This window comes from Psammomys obesus, unplaced genomic scaffold, assembly GCF_907164565.1.
Source record: "Psammomys obesus unplaced genomic scaffold, mPsaObe1.curated_primary_1811, whole genome shotgun sequence".
In the NCBI taxonomy this organism is placed as follows: domain Eukaryota; kingdom Metazoa; phylum Chordata; class Mammalia; order Rodentia; family Muridae; genus Psammomys; species Psammomys obesus.
Genome location: NW_026591086.1, coordinates 31,045,545 through 31,066,653, shown reverse-complemented (window position 1 = coordinate 31,066,653; position 21,109 = coordinate 31,045,545). Strand labels below are relative to the sequence as shown.

The following is a 21,109-nucleotide window of genomic DNA, read 5'->3' as shown; positions in this document are numbered from 1 at the left end:
AAAAAAGGAATGTTTTCTCTATAATATTACTAATTTATACAGAAAGGAGAAATCCATTGTAAATACTTTCTCATCTTAGTAATGCATAAGTGATCTGTCATAACTCATTTTAAACTGTGAAATATGCCATATGAAGAGGGATTAAGAGGCTGAGAATCTCACATTTCAACCAAATCCAGAATTAGTTTTTCTTAGGTCTAATAATTCCTTGTTAATAAAGATTTAAATGCAGCGCTGTCTAATTTGTTTCTTTGGTGCTTGTCTGTTGCCACAAAATTTGAATGTCGATAATAGCCTGTAGATGGCACTAGGGTATCATGTCCCTGTGCTGGCCAGGTGCCAATCCTGCAGCAGCTAGAAGAAGGGGGGAGGGAAGGATCAAGCTGGTAGTACAGCCAAAGATACCTTTTATTTAATGATAGTTCCTCTGGAGCAACTAGAATTTAAGTTCATTTGTTTGCTCTGTAATGAGTTGCTCTCAGCACTTCAACTTTCTAGGATTTTTGGAAGCCAAGCTCTGTTATTAAGAGTCCATCTCTGCTGGTGGCCCATCCACTCCATTGCTAATCTTTAGAAACACAGGTCTCAAAACATCAAGTAAAACAAAATTCACTTAAAGAATTATCTTGGCAGTCATTGGTGACTCTTTGGAAAATCAAGGTTTTTTGGTATTTGTTTTTCTTTTCTTTTCTTTTTTCTTTCTTTTCTGAAGTTGTGATAGAGTAGTATATCTTAGGGAGACTGCTTCCCCTTTTACATCCAGTAGCTGCTCTGTAAGGGCACTGAGGCTTCACAACAATAAAGCATTATAAAAAGAATTTTGTCAGTGAATCGCACAGGTACTCCAAGAATAGAAAGTGTAATGCCTGTGACTGTGAAAGTAAGATCTCTATTTAAAATATTAAAAACGTACAGCCTTGTAGATTAAAGCTGAAATGCACAGGAAAAAAAATGACCTAAAAGAACAAAATCAGTTTTGAAGTCCCAGAGGAACATGTTAGGTTATTAGATATAAGTAGAAGTCAAAAGGACAGCTCAGTTTCATGCTAACCTTATCAGCATACGAGAACAGAGTGGTGTTTAAAATTTGGGAACTGTCCAAACAAATCAAAGATTTTTAAAAGTCATAGAATAGCTGATATTGAAAGAAAAATAACTGAAGAATCTAACTGGCCTAAAGAAGTTTCTATTCCAATGAAAAAGTGAATAAAAGTTTTGTTTTTATACTTTATCAAGATCAATACTACATATATATGTGTATATATAAGTATACAAACATATATATATGCTGTGATGTGCATTATATCTTTCCTTGAAAAGAACAGGTTTAAACTGAAACTTTTTAATGTGAAATTGGTTTCCCAAGGAGTTTCCTGTCTACTTCCCAGAATTACCTTTGCTCTCACTTCAGTGTTACAGGCATTGACATTAAGGTACAGGCCAAATTCTTCTGACTTTTCACAGTCGTTGAACATAAATATAATACAAGGACATAAATGCCAGTCAGATATGTTTCAGAAAAAAAACTTTGAAGGGATATTCTGATGAAGGTTGGTTTGTCATAAAGACATTTGTTTATATGACATCATCCTGCTGACAGAATGCTGAGTAACTCACTAACTGAAACTACAGTGTGCTCCAGACACAATTTTGGACCATGAGGCATTTTTTAGCTTCCTTGTACTCATTCTGATGTTGAAAAGTAGCTGTAATTCATTCCCATGATACAGAGCTATTGAACTGGTAATATTTATACCTTTTACAAGCCTTCATAATAAAAATCTAAAACCATAGTAATCATGCTTGAGAAAATAAATTTTGGAAATAAGCAAAGATGTAATTGAAGTAAACAAGACATAGATATAATGTTGGGGGGAAATGCTATTTTCTGTGAATGAAAGACAAAACTTATACACAGCTTCTTAAAATTTTGTTTACTAAACTCTATGTTAACTCTTTAGGATGATTTTGTCAAACCAGGAAAAAATAGGTGTAATTTCTTTTTGTTTTACTCCTCTGTTTCAACTGGTATCTTTTATGCAATCTGAACTCCTCTAGTTTACATCAGTGAAAAATGTAAATCTTATTATTACAAATTCTACCACGTGAATTTCTAGACTAGTACACAACATGTGAAGACTTTTTAGAAAAGTGGGCATGCTTGCCTTTCACCTTCACCAGGCTACTTCTGACTTTGTGGTGCAGGTTGAAGCATGGGAAATGCAAGAATCTTGAATAAAAGATTGCCAAATTTAGGTACCACTACTCAGTATTGTAAATATGAAAGCGCAACATCTGGTTTCCACATCCTGAGCTGGTCTGTGGCACAATGACTCTTAATCTGTCTGACACTTTCTCTTTGGCAGTTTACCTGTGTGTTCACAAATAGTACATGAGATATCTGTAACTTTAATCCTTCTCTTTACTGTATCTTACTAAGACTTCTTACATTTCAGTATAATAATTATATCATTTATTCTGCCACAATTTTTTAAAAGAACTTTAAAGGTGTCCTCTGGGTTCCCAGATTGAGAACTTCCAGCTTTAAGCAAAGGATAACGTTAGGATTAAAGTAAAGTTCACTGTTGTAGATTGAAAAGCTGTCAGCACAGTAAATTGCAATTGGTCACTTCGCAATAAAGTTGCTCCTATTTTTGCCTAAAAACAAACAAAAACAGAAAGAGAGAGAGAGAGAGAGAGAGAGAGAGAGAGAGAGAGAGAGAAGGCTATCATTAACATAATAGGATTTAAAATATAAATTTTCAAATTGTAGTATGTCTCTGAATCAATGCAGTCCCTCTTAAAACAATGTTCAGGATTCTTCTAGACCAGTTCTGATGTACTGCTGCTGGCTCAGACATGGAAATGTTCCCAGCCAACAACTTCTATGTGGCAGTGCGTTCTGCTCACCTCAGCTCCGTTCTTTGAGTTTTAGCCTTATATATCCGAACCATAAATGCTCTCCTTTTCCTTTCATATTATATCCCACAGACCTGTTTTTGCACATCTCATCTCTGCCCATCCATTTACAGCTGTTTTATTGTAGCTGGAGGCTTTACAGTAGGCTGTTTATTGCTGTTTCTCAACTTGGTTGACAGCATTTGGGGAATTAATTTTCTTGGTCCCATGTGCTTTGTTTTCTCCAGCATGAGGGTGGGAATAAGTGAAAATGTTAACATAAAGAGCAATGATCTGTTTACATTTGACTAGTTCTTAAAGTAATCAGTCTATAAAAGCTCCACCAGAGTTCGGTTCTGAGTAAACAACCATGTTTAATTTTCTAAATGAAATGCTCATTTCAAAGCTTAAACATCCTGACATTAACTTTTTATGCTTCAAAGTATTTGCTCAAATGCACATTTATGTATAGATTGAAGAATTTATACATTGAACATGTGTAGACAAACTGTATTCAGCCGAGTATGTGTGCTTTTACAGTGGCAAAGGAAACTGCTTCAATTCCTAATCATTTAGAGATACTATATTACATTTGTGATTACTTTTCATTTTTGAGTAATCCACCACAATCAGTACTGCAATGTTATTATGACATGTGGAATGCATAAGGCAGTCACAGAGCTGATATTTAGAACTGTCAAAAGACAAAAATGCAACGGAGAATGAAGAGAGCAAATGGAATCTAATGTGAGGCCTGCAGAAAACTTAAGCATGTTTTCAACTACTGAATTTTAGAATACACAGGCAGTCATGACTGTCCAGTAGACACATAATAAAAAAATGCCTCCACATCAAAATCAAGTGATTTTGAAAACTGTGATTTTTAATGCTCTACCTTCTCTTGTGATAGAGTTCTTTCTTGGTGATGTCAGTTTTTATATTTAACAAGTTAAAGATGGCCTTCAGAAACTGGAGGATATTCAGACTTCTTAGGCAAAAATGACTTGGTCATTCATACTAGGGACCTTTTTTCTTGCATTTATAAACTGGGACATTTAATGATTTTTTTTGTTTGTTTGTTTGTTTTCCTGCTGGATAGTTCTGGGAAATTCAGTGTCCTTTGTATTTTTCATTCCTGATAACCTTAGGAAAAATAGATACCAACAAATGCCGTTGTATTAAACAGACTTTTTATAGGGTGTGCTTACATACATAATATTTGTAAATATTATGTATAAAATGATACATAATATACAAATTATGTAGGAAATGTCCAGAGTTAAAAGAGTCTTGTAACTACCAAAACTGTGTTTTCTTATTTCTCAGTTCAAATCAAGTAAAATCTTAAAGTCTCAGTTAAAATCAAGTTAAAGTACTTGCTTTTGAGGGAGGGATAATTTTTCACTACTCGCCTACTTCACAGCCGTGACTGCATGCGTGTGCTAAACTTCAGTCGTTCAACACTGTAGTGCAGTGCTCTCCCATTGAACTCTATCCTTAGACTGGCAAGATAACTTGGAAGAGGCAATACCTGTGCTTCACAATATGGTCACAACTAGTTCAGAGGGCAAGCACTGGCCTAGAGTGTTCAGTGTTCAAACTCTGGTGTTGAAAATAACAGTAATAATCATAAAAATTGGAAATGTTTTCCTTATGAAAATATACCATTTTATCTTTCTACATGAGCACCTTTGTTATTTACTTACAAGTTATAATTTTCTTGTTAGCCTAGAAATTAAAAGTCAGAAAATAGAAAACTGAGGTTGAATGAAAGAACTCAAGAGAAGAATGAGATTTTTTTTCACGATCCATTGTAATTTAAATCAAATCTGTAAATTACAGCTCAAATATTGCAACTGAAAATTTAATGCATTATTCATCAGATACGTATAAAAGAGTGAGGCATAAGATGATATTTCCATATACATTCAGTTTCTATGGTTTTAGTCTACTCGTTGTTTACTTTTTTAAGTTCCTTGCCTAGCGGATTCTGGTGTTCCACCAAGTGTCAAGAGCTGAATGTTGTGTTGTCCCATTTGTCTGAGGCTAAGTGTTTGCACAGCATAGGTCTGCATTTACTTATTTGATTGCTCTGGTTTGGCTTTGCTAGATGTAAAGAGTTAGTGTTTGTGTATTTATGAACAAAAGAGGAAAAAAATAAAAAAGACCAAGTCTAGTGGACTTTCCACTGTATCTCCTTTACATTCTTCAGTCAGAAGCCTGTCGTCATGTGGCTTTTCCACTTGCCTCCTTAATAATTTTAGTCTTTTAGACAGCATCTTACATGGCAGCTTATTTGGAAATCCAGAATTATAGATTGCGGCCTTTTTTTATTTCTTAACACTCATTCTCCAAATAATGTTCTTTCTGAATTCGTGCATATTGTAGCCCTTAAATTTCTCTCAGGTTTGTTAGTGAGAAAGTGGAACTGCAAATCAGGAATGAAAGATAACTCTACAGGTTCATAGAGGCACAGAAGTCAGAATGTTTAATAGCAACAGTAACAACTTGAGCACCTTTAACAGAGAGCAGTCCCGACATGTATACAACTCTATAGAAGTAAACTGTAGATATGGAGAAATGTGATCTCTCATGTATATGAGGAGACACATAGCCTCCCGTGTTTAATATTTCATCAGTTGCTAGTTCAGATAACTGCTAAATCTGTCAAACATTTCATTTAGAAAGTAATATGTGCCTTTTTGCCTCTGTTTGATATAAACCTATTGGGCTGTCAATCATCAAAAACGTATAACTTGAAAGATATATTACCATGATTGACATTTTTCTTTAGGTTTAAGTTTCCTATTCTCCTTAAGCCAAGATTCATTAAAATTAGAAATTTCTGTAAGAATTAAACAACACTCTTTTTTAATAGTAAAGCAGTCTTAATACTGAAAGTAGATGGAAAAAAAGCCTGATTTCTAATTTTTCACACATTTATTTTGTCCTATAAGCAGTGTGTTTCCTGCAGTAATAGTAGTGGCCGTTTTCAAACTAGAACTCTGAGGCATTCATTAGAGATCTGTTTTTACATGGATATCCAGTAAGACCTATGAAAATATTATCTGATCATCTTCACCATTAGTTACTTAAAGTATGCAAGCACATATTGCATTGAAAAGGATGGACCTGGTACAAATAATTAGAGCTGTGAAGATGTAAACTAGGCAGAATCCTAAAGCACATGTGATTGTTTCTTCTTATTAATTTTATAGAAGTTATTCCAGCAAAGGGGAGGAAAGAGACGTGAAACTTACCTGTTCTTGATTAGACATTATTACATACAATTTCACCACATGTACTAACAAACATAGGCTTTTCATTACACAGGCTATAGGAAAGAATGGTAATTTTGTCAATTTTTTCTTGCTTGTATATCTTTAATTTAACATTCATCCATAGTTTTTGCTATCAAGTTATCTTTACGTTTTAGGAATGCACAGCTTTGCTAATATCCAGTTCCAAGCCTTTTCAATCTCTCAGCAGTTGATTAAGGAACTCTCTAATCCCTTTTAGAATATTGAGGAAGTAATGGGTGGCTTTGGATCTCTAAGCTCCCACTGAAATGGTATGAAGAATTGTTACTGAGCTACTGTTTGCACATATCTCTCCTCCTGCTACTTACTTGGCCTCATTTTTTTTTTCCTTTTCCTAATCTTAAGCTTTCATCCTGAGAATATTTATTTTAGTCGGAAATAAGCATGCCAGTGATAGACGTTTGGGCTTCACCTCCAGATGAATGCCATCACAGACAAGGAAGCTCTGGCACACTTTGCATAGATCTGAACACAGTGAACCCTTCATAAGCTCTTAGATTTCAGGAAATCAGTGCTGAAAATTAAGTGGGGTTTTAAAGATTTGCAAAGTAGAGAGCTTTGTATAATTCTGGAATTGCAGGTGCCTATTAAATATGAAGTAAAGGCTTTGTAATACAACTGGCTAACATGTTTCATTCCACATTAGAGTGATTTATAGCCTAGGGAATTAGGTTTGCCTATTTTTTTTTTCGAAAGCACACACATTGGATATATTCAAAAGAATGAACATCTCAGACACAAGCCTTAGCATGGACAGGTTTGCTCTTTGATTTTCTGATTCTGAATAACGGATAATCCAGGAGTGTTGGTACTTTCTTGGAGGTATCTCTGATGTCCATTATTTGGGGTGTCACCTCTCCTGAGAAAGCACTCTCAGTTTTGTGAATAGAATCTCTTCTGAATATAGCACAGATGGAAGCCCTAGGTATCTTGGATTATTTTTCAAAGTATTTGTAGAATTTCTGTCTGCTTCATTTGCAGACAGTGAATTTTTGTAGGATGGCATTTTAGTTCAGGTATGTATGGATTTCATTACATTTGCCTTCATAATAGTGTTGCAAATGTCTGGCAGTGCTTTAATGCTTCATATTGGGGACTAGCTAGGTTATATTTAAATTGGTAGAAATGGGCATGTATGTTTTAAAATGATTACAAATATGTTTTTATTTTATTTATTTATTTTTGTTTCCATAAAAGAAGCATTTCATCATGTGTGTCCCACAGTTCAAGCCAGGAAAAGTGCTTGGTTCTGTTAGTCATATATGATTAGCTTAGGAAATTAAGGACAATCACAATTCAGAGAATGAAATTTTTGCTGCCCCGCCATTTCCTCATTTAAAAGAACATCAATAAGGAGGAAATGGAGACAGAAGGCATTATGAAATAGAGCTGTATCTTTCAAAGAAAGAAAATGTCTTCTGCTGACAGTAGTTCTTTAGTAGATCTTTTCTGAGGAAAAAAGATACTGGTGCTTTTTTGGATTCTGGGGATACAACCAATCTGTGCCTCTGTGTGATAACAGCTGCATGCTGAGTACTTTCAAACACTCAGCTACACAGGATTCTGCAGGAAACTTTGTAGATGGTGCAAGTGACAAATGGAGACAAAATGGAGTGAGCTCTGAGATGTGAGTTGATACCCTCCCGGGTCATATATTCATGTCATTGGGCTGATTTCCACATTGGAAGTCCTGAGTCACAATGACCTTTCCTCTGCGTCAGCTTGAATGAATCTGTGCCAGCAACTTTTCTCTGCTATGGGTCTTGTTATTCACTAGGTCAAAGATACTCAGATGTGTTAGTTATCTTCTCAGTTTCTCCATAGATTTTAAATGGCATATATTGCTTGTGTGTATCTCTTTACCATAAACATGATAAGTTTGCACATACATGCATATGCGTGTGTATGGGTTAAAGGTAAATATTTTGACAATATATATTAAATGTTACACAAACTTTGTAACATTCCCTTTCCTGTAAGAAATACCAGGCAAACCCGTTATTTTGAGTTACTTTTCATTCTCTACTGTTGAAATTCACATTTCTTCATTCATGCCTTTCTCAGTGATAACACATAATATTTTGTTTTGATGTTGCAAGGGTTAAGACTGTTTCTTAGCTACAAATTCAAATTTACTGAATAAAAGATAATAGAGTTCATGCGAAATCGCCTATATTTTTGCCTCGAAATTAAAATAAGTATGAAAATTACCCTGAAATGCTATAAAATCAGTGACAACCCTTAGGGTGTCTTACATGATACAAATTCATTCATCTCACTGTTAGGGTTGAAAGTGACATCTTTTGCAAAAGCAATGATAAAACTACGTTAATTTCATTGGAGGTTTTTAAATATATCAATAATTGACAGAAGCATTTTGATACCGAAAATCTCTATTTTAGACAATTAAATTATTCTTTAGGTAAGCATTATTGACTTCTGGGTAGTACTAGGAGCAGTGATCCCCAGGGTTTAAAATACCTGCAGGACCATCTGTTACTGGCAGAAATGTGTGTCCTCCTCAGCTGACGGAGACTCACCCCAGGTAAATAGTCAGTACAGTACAAAACACAGACCTGGTTTTTGTCTCATATGTCAGTATGGAGATTGCACACCCTGAGGCGTTATGATTTGCAGTGTAATAGTTAAGGAGGCCTATAAGGAGTCCTTCAGGGTGAGAATATGTCTCACTTACATTTCTATTTTTCTGCATGAACGTTCAGTAGTGGTGAGAGATGTGACCTGAGGTAGACACTGAGTAAATGATTCTCTATGAGGTCCCTCCAGTTTGTAAATAAATTAGCAATTTATGTTTGTGCTATGCCGTTCACTTATTTTTTGTCTATAAAAATCATTTTAAAAGGTATAAACATTCTTATTCACTGTTTACATTCTTCCACCCTCTGAGTTTGAGTTTCCCACTTTGCTGCCTTGTTTCTTACATGCCACTAAATGTGTCTGTTACACCATAGCTCTCATACAAGATGGGAAGGGTGAAAAACATAAATCAGGATCAGTAAGCTTCTTTTTCAGTCCTCACATCTGTAGTAGTTTCTTTCCTCTCCTCTTCTCATTGATGTAAAAAAATATGAACTAGATCCAATTAAGGCAGAAAGCAAAAATTTTTATTGGTTCATAGTTTGAAGTCACCTGTCCATCATAATGGGAAAGGCATGGCTACTGTAGCATGAAGCATCTGGTCAAATTAAATTTTCACTGAGGAGGCTGAGATAAATGAATACTTGTGTTCAGCATATGATCTTCTCTTTATTCAATCTGGGATTCCAATCTCTGGGATAGTTTCACCCAAATTTAGAATAAGTCAATGTCCCTAATTTAGAAACACACCCAAAGGTATTTTTTCTTGATGAGTGTAGATTCTAACAGATTGGTAGTCAGTACTAACCAGAAAAAATATTGAGTGATTTCTATAAAACATAATGGCGAATGCATTTGTCTTATTACATGGTTGAAAGAGATACTTAACTTTGAAAACAAAAAAACGGTAAGGATGTCATGCACGTTTTCTTAACATACTCTTTGGTAAAGTAGAAAATGCACTAGAATTTAGCAAATGGTCTATAAAAGGAAGCAAAATAATAATTGAATAGTGATTAATGCAGTGTCTGGTTACTATATTAATTTTAGAAAGATAAATTTAGTGCCTAATAGAACTCAGAGGATTCTCACATGCTGAAGCTTCAAATGTTCCTTTGAGATGATTTGACCTATTTAATTCATTTTCCAGCTAAGAAATTGGAGACCAAGGAAATAATTTGATATTTGTAGCAGCAGAAATGACTGGAGGAACTACTACATGAAAATATTGTGATAGTTAATAATGCATTGCATCACCTAGACAGTGGACATAGACCATTGCTTTCTTTGTCTGTGCCACAAAATATATAAGGTTATTGTGAAGTCAAGTGTAAAAAAAACAGGTATGGAATATCATCTTCAGAAATGCCAAAACTTTATTCCATATCTTTTGTCTAAGCACATCAGCTCCACCTTGACAGAGGTACCCAATTCACTTAATAGATACATGCTCTCTTAATTTTGCTTATAATTGTTTTGTTTTAATCTGTTCTTTTCGTTCTTTATAGGCATGACTTTCCATTAATTTACTTTAACTTCATTTTCATTGTTAGAAGTTGTAAGAAGTTGATCTATAACAGCGTCAGAATACAAAACATAAGATGCTTTGCTTTGATCTCAGTTCTTATTGTCTTGTCTTGAAATTACCTCACCCTTTTTGATACTTTACCTATTTCTGTTGTGTGCTGCATTTAAAATTATCCTGTTCCTCTTAGCATTTGTTATTAATGTATTTCTTTGTCTATTACCCATAGGAGCAGCACCCATCTGGGAATTTTCACCTCTCACATCACTCCTATTACAAAACAACATATAAAACCAAATCTGTTGTACAGTCAGTACTTAACGTAGCTGGAATCGTTTGAAACCTGCTGGTTCTTGCTTCCAATTATTCCATAGACTAGAAAGCATCACTGCTGAAGTGGCAGCATCTACTGTGTAATCAAACTAGCTGAAATGCCTGAGAATATATAGATCATATTTCTAGAATTTGCCAAGGCAGAAGTACTATATCCAACAGTTTTTACTACTTCTTTCTTATTCTAAAATAATAGAGCAAGCTATCAATGTTTGAGTATACAAATATGCAGTCTTTGAGTATGTGGATGACAAAAACATTAATAAAGACAAAAATGTAGAAATATAAGACAATAGGATTTTACCTAAAGATAGCATTTCTTAATATCCTAGGCCTATAGTAATTTCCTTCTTCTAGAATACTAAAAGCATTAAGATGAGATTGGTTATTTAAACTTGAAGCAAAGTACAGTGGAGATTTGTAACTAATTAGTTTTATCAACCAAATAAGAAGTTAATATGGCCTGATTTCAATTGATTTCTTTTGACTTTGATTACAAAAAATAAATAAATATTTTTTTCAAATTTTTTATATATTGCAATATATTCATTTTGTATCTCAGCTGTAGGTCCCTCTCTAATACCCTCCCAATCCCTCCCTCTGTCCCTCATCTCCTCCCGTGCCCCTTCCTCAATCCACTGATAGGGAGGTCCTCCTCCCCTTCCATCTGACTCTAGCCTATCAGGTCTCATCAGGACTGGCTGAATTATTTTCCTCTGTGGCCTGGTAGGTGATCAAAAAGCCAGTCCATGAGTTCATGTCAAAGACAGTCCCTATTCCCATTACTATGCAACCCACTTGGAAACTGAGCTGCCATGGGCTACATCTGTACAGGGGTTCTAGGTTATCTCCATGCGTGTTTCTTTTTTTTTGTGACTTTTTTTATTTTAAACACAAAAAATACTAAATAAGAACAGATTATGCTGTATTTGTTTTACAATTGTATGCCTATCAGAATCATCTGAGTTTCTCCTTTCTCAGACATGTGACATTTCTTTACCACTGGAGTCTCATGCACTGGAAAAAGGCGAGACATTCTACCCGAACCACAAACTGTAAGGTTAGCCGTGGTTAGCGGAGGACGCCGCTACTCGAGAAGGAAGTTTCTGAAGTAGATACAGCTCTGGTGGATGACAGACGCTTGTCCAATACAGGCTCTACACCAGCACAGCTGGTGCCGCAGACTTGACCTGTCATTCCACCCCCACAGACCCTGCACAGAGTGGCAGGCTCCAGTTTTTGAAAACTCAGAGAGACCCAAAGTAATTTAAATGCAGTTACTTTCCTTTTCTTGCACTTTTTGTATCTGCCTGTTGCATCTGCTTCACGTTTTAAAATTTGTTTATTTACTTGATCGTTTAATGTACATTGGCATTCTTCCTACTCGCCTGCGTGAGAGAGAGTGTCAGACACCCTGGGACTGAGTTGCAGACAGTTGTGAGCTGCCATGTGGTTGCTGGGAGTTGAACCCGCAGGTCTTTGGGTAGAACAAAAAGTGCTCTTACTTGCCAAGCCATCTTTCCAGCCCATTGTGCTTTACTTAAAAAAAAAAAAATCATTAGATTTATTCTTTTATTCATCTTATATCCCAATCACAGCTCCCTTCCTTTTCTCCTTCTGGTCCCACCCTCCCAACTTCTTCCCCTTTTCTCCCCCTCTTCTTCTTCTCAGAAAAGGGGAACCCTCCTTTCAAACCCACCCTGGTACATCAAGTCAAGTCAGAAATAAGCACATCCTCTACTACCGAGGCCAGAAAAGGCAGCCCAGCTAAGAGACAGTGATCCAAAAGCAGGCAACAGAGTCCATGTCAGCAATCCCTGCTCTGCTGGCTAAGGAACCCACATGAAGACCAAGGTGCCCATTAATTACATATAGGTCATGTGCCGAGGTCCAGTCCACATGCATGGTTCTTGGTTGGAGTATCAGTCTCACAAAAGACCCCTGTGCCCAGAATTTTTGGTTCTGCTGCTCTCCTTGTGGAGTTCCAGTGCCCTGTAGGCCTTTCATCTCCCCCCTTTTTTCATAAGATTCCCTGCACTCTTCCCATAGTTTGGCTATGAATCTCAGCATCTGCTTTGATACACTGCTGGGTAGAGTCTTCCAGAAGCCCTCTGTGGTAGGTTCCTGTCTTGTTCCTTGTTTTCACTCTCTTCCGATAATAAATAAAAATTTAACATCTTATTGACTTTCCCCATCCCTAGGTTAAGTTTACTCTGTTTTGGATTGGCCTTTGATTTAGTCCTAATTGCATGTAAGCCAGTGACTCATAAAGGACTTTAAAACAAAACAAAGCGTAGGACTACTTATTAACCATTTTCAGTCTAACCGTTTGAAGTCTAAACCATGGAAAACAAGCATGACTTCATTTAGACTTCGAATTTCACACATGTGAGTTACAGTCCTATGCACATTATTTCAGACCCCACAGCTGATGGCGTTGCTTCAGGTCTACATTGTGTCATCCCGTAGTTCTTTAACCAAGACCGCCCAATCCTGCCACATAAAGAACACCGACGCACTCAGTCAAAATGATAATGTCAGACACACTGGAAATGGCACATGGTTTTTAAAGCCTTAGAGTCATTGCTTGATTTGAAATATTCTCCTGGCATCTCTCAGTATAGCTATATTCAACATGTAACTACAATGCACTATACAGGTACTATTCATAGCACTATTTGTATTTATTTCTCTGTGCTTGCTACACACAGCTAAATGACATTAGGTCCACCTGCTTCATATTATCCACGTTAATGACACCTTCTCTTTATTAGTTAAGGAAGAGTTCCAGGAATTCTGTTTAAATTCCGTTCAACATAATGATCACAAGTTTAGTCTAAGAACAGGCTTACTTGGGTTTCTCAGAAAACAATGTGAATGACTTTTCTGTCTCCAAATACCTATGAGATGCAAATCTGACAAGGAAAAACCAATAACATTATTCAACCTTTTTTACTGGATTAGTGAACTAAATAATCACTATCACTATTTTCTATCATGTTTATCAAAACTTATTCCAGATTTCTGTTTCCTAGTCCTGTAGATTTAGAACACTTATTTCATAGAAGGATTATGAACCTTCCTGTTGCCAAATACCTGATATATGATTCACTGACACACACACACATACACACAGCCTTTTTAGTTTTTATTCATTCTGTAATTTTACAGACACGTAGAAAGTCTTAACTGTGTTTCAGATGCAGTGTTGGTCAATAAGATTTTTTTTTAATTCATGTCATTACCTTTGTTTAACGTATTGCAGTAGATTTTAATCACAAAATTTCCTTATATAAAAAAGAGTACACTCAGTTTTAAAATTATGTCATTTTTTTTCTAAAATATATTTTCAAATTTTCTCATTTAACAATAAAAACTGGTCTAGGCGATCTGATCTTTTAAATGGACAATAAAGTTCTAAGATACATTACTCTAATTATTGAAATGCAAGGTTTAAATTTATTCTTCGGCCAATTTCGAAGAAGGAAATGGGCTCCTCTGTCCCTAATGCCTGCATTGCTACTACAGGCCAAGATATTCATAAAATGTAGTTGCTAGTAAAACTTCAGTTTTTTATCTGTATGAGATTATGCCACTTGCTCCGTTAGAAGTTAAATGAAATCTGTAAAATACACTGGAAATTTTGAGTATTGACTCAAGTCAAATTATATAATTGTTCTGAAAAAATGAAGATTCACATTGTAGCAGTATCTTTGCAGGGAATATTTTAGCTTACAACATTCTATGCACAAAGGTTTTAGCCTTCACCCTTGAAAGAACATACGTTTAACATAGGCATGGAATATAGACGTTAAGCTCTGGCTGGTGGATATGTTTGGTCTAATTGGCTTTTTGCTCCAGATGGTTGTCATTTGGTCAAGTCCATTTTCTTATGAATATTTATTGTTTTATTTCAGAGACTCAGTGAAATACCATACATGTTAAAATGAAAGAGACCTTCATTATATATGTTTTATTCTAACGTTGAAAACATTCATACCCTGAAATTTTGTTTTTCTGTTGTCACAGAAGGAGATGTCACAATTAGGTTTTAGATTTAGGCAGGGCAGACTATTATTTTTAACCCTTTCATTTCTGAGACACTAACTTACGTAAGGATGCATGTCCTTACATAAGCAAGACTTTCCAAAATTATAGTATCATTTGAGTGAAAATCTTTGCTTTATGAAAAATAATACATACAGGTCCCCACCTGTACATTCTTGTGTAAATAATGTATTTGAGAAAACAAAGACCTTCACTGCCAGAAAGTGTTCTATTTTAATTGCAATTAGACTTCTCTGATAACCACCAAGCTGGTGCCTAACTCTAAAAGGATCTTTCCAACTGTTCTGTGGCTGCTTAGGCAACTATCACCAAGTAATTACTATAATTAAATGAACTACAAAATTGAAACCTGTTAAAATATGCAGAGCTCAGGAATAAAATGTAAAACACACTTGTTAATTAAATACATTAATTGAAATATAAATAAGTTTTTGGATATCACAAATGAATTTGTATGAGCAGTTATATAAAAACATGTATCTCACTTTTTATTAACATGGAAATATTGACAGTTTGGTAAACTAATTTAGAACCAATGAACAGGATGGTGGAAGCTTAATCAGGGGGTATGTCTAGGCAGAGGTTGTCACATAAACCACTTGTGTGACCCTGTCTCTCATAACCTATTTCTAAAAATAATTATGCATATGGTAGTTGCACCCTTCATCACAATGACCACCGATTTTCTGTTTTTAGGTTCAATTACTTACTTCTTATGCTTCTTCTCAGTGCCTGTCTTTCATTGCAGAATAAAATTATTGTTCCATACAAATCACAAATCACAAAATTGAAATGTAGGGATGCTTTTGTAGTTTAGTGGTAAAGGATTTATTGAGTATGTGCAAAGCCGTTAGTTTTTTTTTCCCAATAGTGCCAAATACAATACAATAAAATGTAAAATTTTAACAAACAATTGGAGTGTGTTATAGTAAGTAAAATATTATCAACGTAATCATTGTACTTTATATATTACTTTTATTGTGATTGATTTTTATATAGTAAGGGATGAAGAAAATTTAATATTTTAAAAAGTACTTTGCTCAAGTACACAACAAGGACATTTGTTCAACCATGTTCGTAGCAGCTTTATTTGTAATAGCCAGAACTTGGAAACAACCCAGATGTCCATCAACGGAGGAATGGATACAGAAATTGTGGTATTTTTACACAATGGAATACTACTCAGCAATCAAAAAGGAGGAAATCATGAAATTTGCAGGCAAGTGGTGGGATCTAGAAAAGATCATTCTAAGTGAAGTATCCCAGAAGGAGAAAGACAAACTTGGTATATACTCGCTTATATAGACCTACAAGATATGATAAACATAATGAAATCTACACACCTAAAGAAGATAATCAAGAAAGTGGACACAGGCGAAGGTGATTAATCCTCATTTAGAAAGACAAATGGGATGTGCATTGAACTTATGACAGGAGTCTACCACAAAAGGCATCTGAAAGACTCTACCTAGCAGTGTTTCAAAGCAGACACTAAGACTCATAACCAAACCCTCGGCAGAGTGCAGGGAATCATATGAAAGAAGGGAAGTTAGTATGATATGGAAAGGATAGGAGCTCTACAAGGACCAAATATATCCGGGCACAGGGTCTTTTCTGAGACTGACACTCAACCAAGGACCATCTATGGATATAACCTAGAACTTCTGCTTGGATGTGGCCCGTGGTAGCTCAGTAACGAAGTAGTTTTCCAAAGTAAGGGGAACAAGGACTATTTCTAACAGGATCTCAAGTGCAGGCTGTTTGACCCTCCCCCCCCAGGGGAGGAGCAGTTTGTTAGGCCACAGAGGAGGACTTTGCAGCCAGCCCTGAAGATACCTGATAAAACAGGGTCAGATGAAAGGGGAGGAAGTCCTCCCCTATCAGTGGACTTGGAAAGGGGCAGGGAGGAGACCAGGGAGGGAGTGTGGGGTTGGGGAGGGAATGAGGGAGCAGATACAGCTGGGACACAGAGTTAACAAAATGTAACTAAAAAGAAAAATAAAATAAAAAAAAATGCTTAAAAAAAGTAGTTTCAATATAGTATATGAATATAATGACAGATTTTAAATGGTGTTAAATTTGACTGATTAGCTACTAGTAGAGCTGTTGAAATAAATAAGTAAAATAATGTTCATTTACATTTTAGGTAGATTATACAAAAATATATAATGAAATTACAGAATATTTAGAATTGTCAAAAATTTATTGAAAAAAAATCAAGCATAATATTAAAAAAAAAAGTGAAAGAAAGAAAAATTAGCTGAATGACCTCCCTGCTATACCATATCAAGCCAAAAATGAAATCTGGTCATGTGAATATGAGTTAAATTTTATTTTTCCGTAAACAAGCCTAGCACATTCTAATGAGATTGCAATCACTAAAAGGACTCAAGGGTTGATGGTGAAGCCTGGACATCATCCTAGGAATCCTGAATTTAGAATCTCATTCTGCTTGCATTTTCAACTTCTGTACTGTGCTCTTTGCCATATATAAACTTTAGGAAAGATTGACTTTTTAGGATGTTGAGACGCTACCAGAAATAATGTAAAGAGATTATCCTCTGGTCTAGGTGGTTTTAAGAGTTCCTTTGTAAGATGTTGATTAATGAGTACAGAAATGCCACCTGTAGGCTAAAAAAAAAAAAAAAATGAAAAGAACATATTATATTATAAAGTCTCTTACGTTTTAAGAGGCATTGAATCAGACTTCTATTAAAAGTCCAGATATTTCCATTTTAAACCAGGAATGAATGACCTACAGATGTGGCAAGCAAGTCATACAGAAAACATGAATTCAGGGACTTTTCAGTGGATTCAGTGTATCTTCTTATGATGCCCTTACATGTTAAGAAGGAAATGTCCTTGTGGAACTCCTATCCTTTCCATGACATACTAACTCCCCCTTCTTTCATATGATTCCCTGCACTCTGCCGAAGGTTTGGTTATGAGTCTTAGTATCTGCTTTGATACACTGCTAGGTAGAGTCTTTCAGGGGCCCTTGGCAGTAGGCTCCTGTCCTGTTACTTGTTTTCTCCTATGTACAATGCACTTCCCATTTATCTTTCTAAGTGAGGATTGAACATCTTACCCCGTGTCCTCTTTCTTGTTTATCTTCTTAAATATATCTGGGCACAGGGGTATTTTCTGAGACTGACACTCCACCAAGGACCATATATGCATATAACCTAGAACCTCTGCTTGGATGTAGCCCATGGTAGCTCAATAACTAATTGGTTTCCCATAGTAAGGGGAACAGGGACTATTTCTGACAGGAACTCAATGACTGGCTCTTTGGCCTCCCCACCCCCCAAGGGAGGAGCAGTTCTGCTAGGCTACAGAGGAGGACTTTACAACCAGTCCTGAAGATACCTGATAAAACAGGGTCAAATGAAAGGGGAGGAGTTCCTCCCCAATCAGTGGACTTGGAAAGGGGCAGGGAGGAAATGAGGGAGGCAGGGTTTGGGAGGGAATGAGGGCGCAGGGATACAGCTGGGATACAGAGTTAATAAAATGTAACTAATAAAAAAAAAGAAGAAAATATCATGCTAAACTACAGCACTTTGAAGAAAGCTTTGTTGTAAGCTTCTGTCCAAGGAAATCAATTAGTTCTTTTAATATATTCCACTTGTGTTAGATTTCAGAATAAAACAATGATGTCAGTTTTTTTTTTTCAGGTAACCAATATAATCTAAAGCTTCCTTTAAAATGATGATAAATTGAACTTGGCCTAAAAATCCTGATGACCAATGTCAATGGAAAATAAGGCATGTGGGTGAAATGATTCTGATTATATACATCCAATGGCATCATGTGGGCATAATGATTCATGGGTTTTGCATCTTGATGCTTTTGCCCCTCTCCATGAAGTTAGTTTTACTAATTATCCCAGATTTTTGTCCTGAGAAAGCCTTCTGTCACTACAAAAATCTCCAATTTGAAGTTTTTCTTTTTTTCTTTCTCTCTCTCTCTTCTTTTTTTTCTTTCTCTATGAGCAAGGAGTGGTGGTACATTTAACCTACCAATTTATTACTTTTTTTTTCAGCTTTTATATTTAGTTGCAGCAGATTCCTTCCCATCAAAGATAATATGAGAAGCATCTTCATAATGCTGAGTGATTTATTCAGCACCTTTGTCATCTCAGTTGTTTCCAACACTTCAAGGCCATGTTACTGTTTAATTAAATATATTTTTGTCCACAAAAGAAGAGATGGCATTGCCGTTATTAATACTAAACAGCATTTTATGTGTTTTGTTAGGCAATGGTGGAACAAATACTGAATGTACACATATTCTGCTTTCAGTCAATAGTGGACAGGTAGCTGCCTACTTGTAGATTCCTGAGTGCTACTAATAATAAAATTCCTCAGTTATTTAAAGTTACTAATGAATGCAATGACAAGATATAAATAATATGAAAGTAACACAAGATTAGATTAAGAGAAAAGGTAGGTTTGGACGATAAATATACCTTAGTTTTTTGGGCGCCATAACTGATTGAATAAAATGTAAATAGACCCTGGCATGATAATAAGATAGGCAGGTCAAGTTGTGAAATCAAGTGAGTTCATGGAGCCTTTGTCAGAGTGAGCCATTCTGGGAACAATAGAGCAAATCACAGCTCTGTGATTAATCAAATCAGTTCTCCATTGTAGAAATACAAAGAGATAAAACCATATGATCTCGTTTGGAATTGGATGCTTGTAGCCTAATGAACTCATGTGGATTATGCCTTCCAATATTTTGGCTGGAAAAGAAATAAGTTCATTAGGAATGTAGATAAAAACAACACTGTATAGTCATAACAAAGTTACACAAGTCTCTCAAAGAGAAAGGCTAACCTTGATACAATAAATATAATACTGTTAAAGTTATATTTTTTAAACCAGTTATTGGTTGTTTTAGCATGACTAGTCATGATTAAATTTGGGGACTTTGTTTTCTCTTTGTTTTGTTTTGTTATGGGACATTCTTTTAAAGATGTAAAACTAGATTGTCACAGTAATCTACCATAGTTTCAGCTAAATATTAAATCTGATTTCATAGGGAAGTAGAGGATGTTTGGGTTTCTCACAGAAAGATCACAATATTCTTGTTAGTATTTTTATCTTTGGTTTTTGAGGAAAATTTAACTTCAAGATATTGATGGTTCCCTTGATTTCATGAGTTGAATTTCTTTTTTTCCCCCGTTGCAAGGCTTAACCATTGTAATTCATATTATGATGGTACTATCTATGTTCAAAAATATTTTTTTATTATTTGAATTGTTTCCACATATGTGCATAAATAAAACTTACTAGTCCTGACATTACTTTGACATTACTTTGACCAGAGCATGAAAAGAAATCTAATATTTATTGGTGTTCAGATGTTATTCTCAATGTTTAGCATGTGCTAAACTGTAATCTAGAACCAACTGCTTTCACACAAATACTATTGGATAATACTCTAATTTAAACTGACAAAGTCCAAATGCTGTGCTGCTGGGCACAGTGGAAGAACACGGAGGGAATCTGAGATTGCTTTTCTAGTTATCTGACACCAGAAACTTGTTTTTCCTCTGTTCAGCAGCATTCTGTCATTCTAAATGAAATAAAATTTTATTTTCAAAGTAAAATTGTAGTGCACCCATAGAAGTCATTACATCCAAAATAATTTCTTTAAGTAAAAAGAGAAAAGAAAAAAAAAAAAAAAAGGAAAGCTCAAGTCATTATTTATCCTTTTCTACCTTTACTTTGTACAAATGACATAATGATAAAACTCTACCTTAGCCATGGGAGATTCTTTTCAGTTTACAATGAAAATTCTGACAGTGTGTAGTAAAGAAGTAATTAGCATGTGTGTCTTCTAAGCACTGGGATTCTAGTGTGCTTCTCCCTCCCAAACCAGTTCAAAGAGTGGAATTTAGCAGTGAATTTTAAAGCAATTTGCCCATCTCAAAATAGATCAGTGTTTGCAATTGTTCTTATTTTAAACAGCTTTTCATATCTTCATATCAGGGTAAAGTTCTAGAGGAGACAGAGGTCAAATTTTAATAATAGAAAATAGGTCTTACCTCACAACCAGACTACAGTTATCTTTTCTTTTTCCCTCTCCTTTTTTTATCATTTCTTTTTCTTCTTTCCAGCTTTAGTTATTTTCTGTTTTAAAGTTTTATTCCAGACTCATAGGAACGTACTTAAGAATCACCAACTCTCATCCACTTCAACACAAATTTGCCAACGCGGATCACCCTGAGTCTCCCGCCCACCACCACCCCACCGCCCCACTCACTCTGTCCCACATATGAAGACACATCCCCATGTCCACTGAGACACAACATTATGTAATCTCACCTCATTTATAATATTTTAACCCTTTCTTAGAGTAT

The 21,109-nt window shown here is 35.4% G+C and overlaps 1 protein-coding gene across 2 annotated transcripts in view; it reads left to right on the top strand.

Moving 5' to 3' along the window:
- Window positions 1-21,109, top strand: part of Pcdh9 (protocadherin 9) — a 960,985-nt gene that overhangs the window by 5,595 nt on the left and 934,281 nt on the right. The window lies entirely within an intron of this gene.